The sequence below is a fragment of the Petromyzon marinus genome, chromosome 27 (assembly GCF_048934315.1).
Source record: "Petromyzon marinus isolate PM22_M1 ecotype Great Lakes invasive population chromosome 27, UKy_Petmar_22M1.pri1.0, whole genome shotgun sequence".
Classification (NCBI taxonomy): domain Eukaryota; kingdom Metazoa; phylum Chordata; class Hyperoartia; order Petromyzontiformes; family Petromyzontidae; genus Petromyzon; species Petromyzon marinus.
The window spans coordinates 15,484,216-15,492,107 of NC_133693.1; the positions used below are offsets into that span (position 1 = coordinate 15,484,216).

The 7,892-nt window shown below is 43.1% G+C and overlaps 1 long non-coding RNA gene across 1 annotated transcript; it reads left to right on the forward strand.

The window, feature by feature from the left end:
• Positions 1-757: 757 nt before the first annotated feature.
• Positions 758-7,001, forward strand: LOC142929255 (uncharacterized). The gene is made up of 3 exons (XR_012945485.1): positions 758-885; positions 4,002-4,124; positions 5,854-7,001. It is a non-coding gene; the product is annotated as an uncharacterized LOC142929255 (long non-coding RNA).
• The last annotated feature ends 891 nt before the right edge of the window (positions 7,002-7,892 follow it).

Consider the following 7,892-nt stretch of genomic DNA (forward strand, 5'->3'; position numbering starts at 1 on the left):
ATTCAATTGTAGTTGAACTATTTTAAGTGAATAGGTGGATGAGTGGGTCGGTGGGTTGGTGAGTGGCTGGTTTAGTAAGTGAGAGGTTGGATGAGTGGGTGGGTGGTTGAGTTGTTGGTTTAGAGATTAAGTACGTGGCAGGGTGAGTGAGTGGGTGGTTGAGTTGTTGGTTTAGAGATTCAGTACGTGGCAGGGTGAGTGAGTGGGTGGCTTTACGAGTGGGTGGGTGGGTGGGTGGATAAGTCAGAGAATGGGGCGCCATGGTGGCTAGGAGATGTTAACTGCCTCGCCTGGTATATTGGACTTCGTAGGTTCGATCCCGACCTTGACGCCTGCTGTATATTTGAAGTTTGCATGTTCTCCCCGTGGTCGTGCAGATTTTTCTCCGGTTTCTCCAGTTTTTCCCTGCACATTTAGAAACATGAGTATTTTGAGCATTTGGCTGCTATACATTTCCATGTGATAAGCCACTTCGTTAGGCTATCATTTGTGGCCAGGTCGGTTCTGAAAAATAGCTCTGGTAATATAAAAAATGGTTTCATTTATAGTCTACATAGGATTGACTTCCCAGGAAGTAACACTCATTGTATAAACCCCAGAAAAATATTGTTTTGAGTCACCTAAACCAGAATGTGAACTGATATATTCGTATTTTCAAGCGAGGTTCTTGGCCACAGACCACCTGGACAAATATGATGTAGTTTAGTTTGCATATGAATTATTACTTGGGGTTTGTTGACATGATAAAGTTAATGTTTTCTTTGACAGGTCTATTGTGTTGTACACTCTGACAGGGGCTCAGGCTTGTTGGGGCAGCATCTGGCTGAAATGCACCTTCACAACAGGAAGATTGGAGAGAGGCTTCACAAGGAAGAGAAACTATCGGTATTGAATCATGAAAATGTAAAACATGTGGAAAACTAGGCCCACCGATCCAACCCTAGCATCATGTCAACTATGTATTATGTTGACATTTCTTCGCACTGAGAGTAGGCATGCTAATCGGATCTAATGAATATGTGTAAACAGGCGATTTGTGTGTAAACAAACACACATTTCATACAGCTGTTTATTAATCGTAAAAATCAAGCGATTGAGCTAGTGAATGAGATAGACACATGCTGTCATTATTTCATACATGAACACAACTAGCCAGCCAGCGGTCATGCTTTTCCACACCTAATCACATTCATCTCTTTGTTTTAGCCATCTTTGTGATGAAGGGAACTGTATTGTTCATGTGTGTGCAATGTACTTTTCAGAATATGAATTATGTTGGGTAATACATGAATTATGGCTATTAAAAGTATCTGTATTTAAGTCCATCAGGGCAAACTCTTCTGCAAAGGAGACTTAGAGCATTCAACATTGCGTCCCTTTATATTTTTGCTAATCGCAATATTTTTCGATTTAAAGCTTTCGTGACTGCAGGGATTCATATTTTTGTTTCTTTCGGTAAAGTCACGTGGAAAGGAAATAATAAAATAATACAAATAAAACATTATATAATAAAATTTTCACGAAGTTTCGACCACAACGCAAGCAGACGTCCTCAGATGAAGAAACAGAGCTGTCGGAAAGACAGCGTCTTAATGAACGCTGGGCAGTGTTCATTAAGACGCTGTCTTTCCGACAGCTCTGTTTCTTCACCTGAGGACGGCTGTTTGCGTTGTGGCCGAAATGTCGTGAGAATTTTATTATATTATGTTTTATTTGTATTATTTCCCTTCTACGTGACTTTGCCGAAAGAACCAAGAATATAATCGCAATATGTTCAGGAGATAAATGTCAAGGTCTGCTAGCCAAAAGAAGGCTTTAGGAGAGAGTTCATGTAGTTTTGCTATTCATTCATTAAAGGGCAATAGAGTAAATGCTAAAATAAATGTTTTCAGCTAATTATTTATATACGCTAGATTTACAAGTCTATAATGTACAGAAAATACCATGGTTGGCCAGACCATTGCTCGGCATCTGCATGTGGCTCCTGGGCAGTTCAAGTGTGGCTCTGCAGAGGCGCTGCTAATTTGTAACTCTTCAATTTAACTTTATATGAAGTGAGAACAATCTGGTATCGGAGGCAGGCCATGAGTACTCCCAGGGCACTGAGATTTCTAAAGTCAAAATTCCACAGCCAGTCGACACGAGTCAACTTCTGTATGGCTAATCTTTATCTCTTGTGGCTCCCGCGGCCATCTGAAGATTATGGTATGCTGCTGGTAGGGTCAGGAAAGTTGGTCACCCTTGGTATATATCTGTATATGCGTTGATGATTTTGTGCAATGTTCAGCTGCTCCGTCACGACAGGGGTCCCAGTCAGTTTGAGACTGCTAAATTAAGGTTCTCATGTGTTTTACAGATTTTGATAAAAATTTCAGTCTTGAATTTCTCCAAACAGGTATAGACCCTGGGCAGGAGGATGTAGAGTATGTGGGTTTCATACGGCTATATGCTGTGGTTACATCCCACATGTGATCTCCGCTTTAAAGTCATGAAACTGGTTGTAGCCCATTTAAATTTTAATATACCCGTTTAACACGTAGGCTTTCGCGGCCAATATCATCCATAATATCGGTTTTTTTTGGGTTAGATCGTTGAAATATAAATTTGTCGTTAAACCCGCCACCGACAGCCAATTCGTAAGGTTTGTCACATAAACAGAACATTCCAATTCGTGAAGGGCTCACAAGTGACGTCATCACATCTATCCCTCCAAGGAATGAAACAGGAGGATTTCTCTATGAATTTGGCTGTCCACCTAATGATGATAGTTGTAAATACCAGCGAAACGTCATACTCAGATTGTAAATGTTGTGGATTTTCTCTCCAACACTTCGGTTTGCTGTACAAGTAGCGGATTGGCATGTTCCGTTTACGTGACAACCTTACTAATTGGCTGTTAGGTGGTGGTAGGTTTAACGGCTCATTCATTTTTATGCGATCTAACCCAGAAAAAACTATGTTATAGATTTAATATACCCTTTTGTTGAAGGACAGCCTGGGTGACCAAAGTTTTATAGGAACGGCAATAATGTTTACTTGATTAAATTAGTTTTATCATGGAGCGGTGAAATCAGCTGTTGTTCAGATGTCAGTATAATTAGTATTACATCGTAGAAATATGAGAGTCCTTTGTGTAATATTCTATTAACCACTGATGATGGTAACATTGGTTTAAGGTTACATTTTAAGAAGAACTAGATTGGCGTACATTTTATCTTGTGTAAGTACACAAATTTATAAAACAATATATTTGATAAAAAATGCATATATTTTCTTCCATTGCACACAGTTGTACCATTGATAACAGGGCACACAGTTACAACTGACATCACCAGATATCACTGAAGTTCCCTCAGAGATCGATCTTGCATAACCAGTGTTCACGTAATCAGTTATGTTTTTGCTAATTACCAATTACACTCAGCCGGGTTTGAGAGACTTGTATGAATGTATGTTGAACTTCCTTTCCACCGTACATAGCCAACCGTGCTAAACGGAGGTGTGGGAATTAAGCGCAGAACCTATCGTTAGGATCAATGCTGTTGTAATTTTTTATGAGGATATCAATTGGTGGCTAAAATGAGATGTTCAAAGACTACAGCATGATAATCGGTACATAACATGAGTGTCGAATTATGTCTTAAGAATTACCCAGCCATTTGTACGTAAAATTCAACGTTTCTGGGTGACATCTTAAGTCCGTGTTCTTCATTGCAAGGCCCGTGGGCCGGTGGCAGTCCCTGGTGTCCTTTTTACTGCGACCCCTGACGTGCAGTCCCCGACAATACACACAAGTGAAAACACCCCATCATGCTGTCAAACCCCCCAATGGTTTCAAATGTGAGATGGCTCTTTCACTGATAATGTCTTATTCGCGAAAGTGGCCCCCCTCCGAAAATGAGTGAATATCACTGTTTTAGGTCAAGGATTGGCCAAATAAAGTAGGTATTATTTGCTTATGTTTCTAAATGTCCGTAATAAAACTATATTTATGCCACCAGCTGAATGAGTGGCAGGAGGACTGGGTGACGTTCTTCTCACGGCAGCAACTGCAGCTTCAGCTGGACATGATAGAGAAGGACTACGGTGAACGGGAAACCCGCGAGCTCTGGTCTCGGCTTCAGGTTCGTAAGCTGTTTCACTCTCGCCCTTAACCCTTTCCTGTTCCGAGACGACTGCTCATTTCAGGATGGGTCTCGTTCACCACCGAATCTCGGAACCCGCAAGCGGTTCAGCGGTAATTTTATTTAGAGAGGCATAGCGCCGTTGTTTTTAAAGACATTGTACTCGCCGCAGAGCACCGTAGCAACAGGACAGCACTCTATTATAGCTGGTACCAAACTGTGCTACACACGTTCCCGCACGGCCTTGTGGGATCCTCGGTACTAATAAAGTTAATTAATATTTACTTCCTATTACGATCCGATGACGTACACGAGATTCAGCGGTGAACGGGATGCACCCCGCAACTTGCGGTCATCTCTGAGCAGGAAAGAGTTAATACATGCAGCAGTGTAGCTCATCATGTGCACAGCCATATGGGAAACCCATTTGATCGCAGTGGGTTTTCGAGGTGACTTTAAAGGTAAAGTGGTGTTTCACACGCAGGCTTTCGCGACCAATATTATTCATGATAAAGTTTTTTTTGGCTTAGATCGCCCATTAGTAATGTTTCTGACATGAACAGAACGTGCCATTTATGTTATTGCTTCGGCACTCTGGTGTGTTAGAGAGGAAACGCGGAACATTTTAAAATGAGTACGACCTTTCGCTGGTGATTACAACCAGCATCATCAAGCAATTGCCAGAAGCGTTCTGACTTCTGGCAATTGCCTCATTGCAATTGGAGGTGGGTGTACGACGCATGTAAATTTATGCAATCTAACTCGAAAAAAACGTTATCATGAATAAAGCGGTGTTGTTTTTTGCGTGGTGTGCAGCTTCGGTTGGGGGATTTTTTTCCGGGACGTAGAGGTGGTTCTGGCACTGCTCCACGGTGATATATGGACTGGGAATGCTGCAGAGATTAATGAAGGGCCCGTCATCTTTGACCCAGCCTCCTTCTATGGGCACTCGGAGTACGAGCTTTCCATCGCTGGGTACAAAAAAAAGCTACAAACAACCAAAACAATAGCAGCAACTGCCGTTCACTGCCCTGTCTGTGGCATGCAAGGTTCATTCGTATAACCTCAGTGTGGCAAGGGCTGGCTCATTTAATAAATAACAGAGACCAGGTAGAGTTGTGGTTGAGATGTCTACATGCTGAGGTCTCCACCCTCTCTATTTGCTAACTTACAAAGACTCATCCTTCCTTGCTAAGGCGTTTTGGGCAAATCCTGTTAAAGCTGATACAGTCAACAAAACAATAGTGGAACGATAAAACTCTTACTTATCCACGGCACTTGAGGATGCTTGAATGTTCCAGAAACACAGTTTGTCGAACAAGGAACCCCTGTTTCAGAGACAAGTTGCCACTGATGTGCTTTACCAGAAATCCAAGCTGAAGATAATTCATTACACGTCAAATGGAATTCAAACCCTCAGAGCTGGGATATGCTTCAGTGAACAAAAACACATTTGACATGATGTTTACTGTGCAGCCATTGGTGACCAAGTTGAGACCACAGCATTCCTGCACTTAATTCGCAGGAACGTTTGTTGATAGATGGCTCACTGAATTTTGAATGGAGGACCTCAATGGCATTGGCTCGGTGCTCTGACATTGAAATTAACCTCGAGCCACTCAATTACCTGCATTACGTTGAATTTGTGAAAATTTGTTCATTGTTATGTTGTTCGTGCTGGAACAGCAGCATTGTAAGATTTTGAATGTTTGGTGTTGTTTGGGTACAGGATGTTCCAGGAGCTTTAGCTCTACGCTTCACTCATCCTACCACGCTCTCATCCCAAAGTCACAAGGCTTCGGCAAGAACCAGAAGCTCTAGCAACTCTTCCACTACCTGAACCACTGGAATTACTTTGGGACAGGATACCGAGGGTAATCCATCTCCACCATGCGCAGTCTCCTCAAGTGAATGAACGGTGCAGGAAATCGTGGGCTATGGTGTATAACTATAAAAATTCTTATCGGCCATGATATACATTGTTGAATAAAGGCCTTCCCTAAGCCACCAAATAAATCTCACAAAACTAGTCCATTTAAATGCTGTGCAATGCCCTAGGCATTCCACGTGAGTGTGACCGGGGGTCCCTTTGTTCCGCATCCTGGCCATGATATCCGCGCGAAAACTAGGTCAGTTAATGTTAGAATCAGAATCTTTAATTAGGCTGGATGAATCTGATGAGCTATGAAGCTCTTTTTTTCACAGATGTCCAGTCGGGGCGAGTCAGAAAGTTACAACAACAAACAGCAATACAAACAGATAGGAGGGCAAAGTAAAGGAACGCGAAGCAAATTTTGACTTAAAACTTTCGTGACTGCAGGAAATCATATTCTTGGTTCTTTCGGTAAAGTCACGTAAATAGAAAACAAAAAAACAATAAAATAAAGACCACTTGTGTTGCGATTGAAACGTCCTGGGTTTTTTGCTTTTATTATTTTCAATTTATTTTTTATTTGTTATTTTTTAATTTAATTTTTTATTTAATTTGAATTTTATTTCTTGTTTTCTATTTACGTGACTTTACCAAGAATATGAACGCTAAGCAAGTCATGAAATGAAAATATATAAGAGTTAAAATTGCATTAGTGCATCAATTCCTGCCAAATTTTTTTATCACCAAATGCCATTTTGGGCAAGGCAGCATAACAAAAACAATCCCAGATGTTTGGCTAGTACCAGTTACAGTGTATGTTTTTGTTGTTGTTTTGCTATGGGAGTAAACCCATGCAGAGAAAGGGACCAGAATTAGGAAAGCGATGCCAGGCACTCCTTCAGAACATGCCATGCACGGGCGTGACCACTGCACCACCCTGACGCCCAAACAAATGTAATTCAAATAATCTACAATACTGGAAAAATAAACCCTATTAGTATCAACCGAATGTCTGGACAATCTGACCCCCTCTACACAAGTAACAGTTGAGAGTCAACGCTGTGATGTTGTGCGATTGGTGCAAGCGACCCATCGTTGTGTTTTAATGTTGAGCGGTTAAACTTGCACTGTTGTGGGGTGAGGTCAAGTCCGATGGCTGCTTCCAGCGGTGTCAAGGTGAGCGTTTTGAAGAGGCTCGCGAAGGATGATACTTGGCAGTTGGGTGCAGTCTCCCTCCATTAACAACAGAGGGCAGAGGAGCGACGCTCACAACAATTGGCTGAGCACTGGGCGTATACAACGCATGAAGTCGGCAGCAAGTTTATCTCAGGGAGTTGACCCGCACACGACAACTGGGTCTGTCCCGCGTGTTCACGCTATAACGCGGTTGCCTTCATTTAGGGAACGCGCACCGCCATAAGGCGACTTGTGAGCAGTCGACGCCGAACTACTTTCTTGAGCTGCGCGGTTGAGCGAGACGAGACGGTAACGCGGCGGCGTCCCCTCAAGTTGTTTGTAACCCAATTCTGACTGCGCTTGGACATTCATTACGGGGGAAATAGTTTTCGCTTAGCGCGGCACTTTTCAGGAACGCATCTACTGCGTTAAACGAGGACCCGTCGTACAGGTGCTGTGCACACTGTACTGGGAATCAAAATCTGTTTTGACCCTGGAGAAATCCGAAGCGCTATCAAGCTCTCACTCACAGGTGTCCAGTAAGAGGCGGTGGGGGGGTCACCAAGTGACACGCAGCTTGACCGTGGAGTAGACCGCGAGGACGCCAACGTCGCCTAGGCAACGCCGCCCCCCCGCCCCTCTGGCTCTGCCTGCCTCGCTCTGTGCACGTGAGGTGCCAACCACGTGACGCGGGCCACTGCGCGCGTTGCGTCACCGCT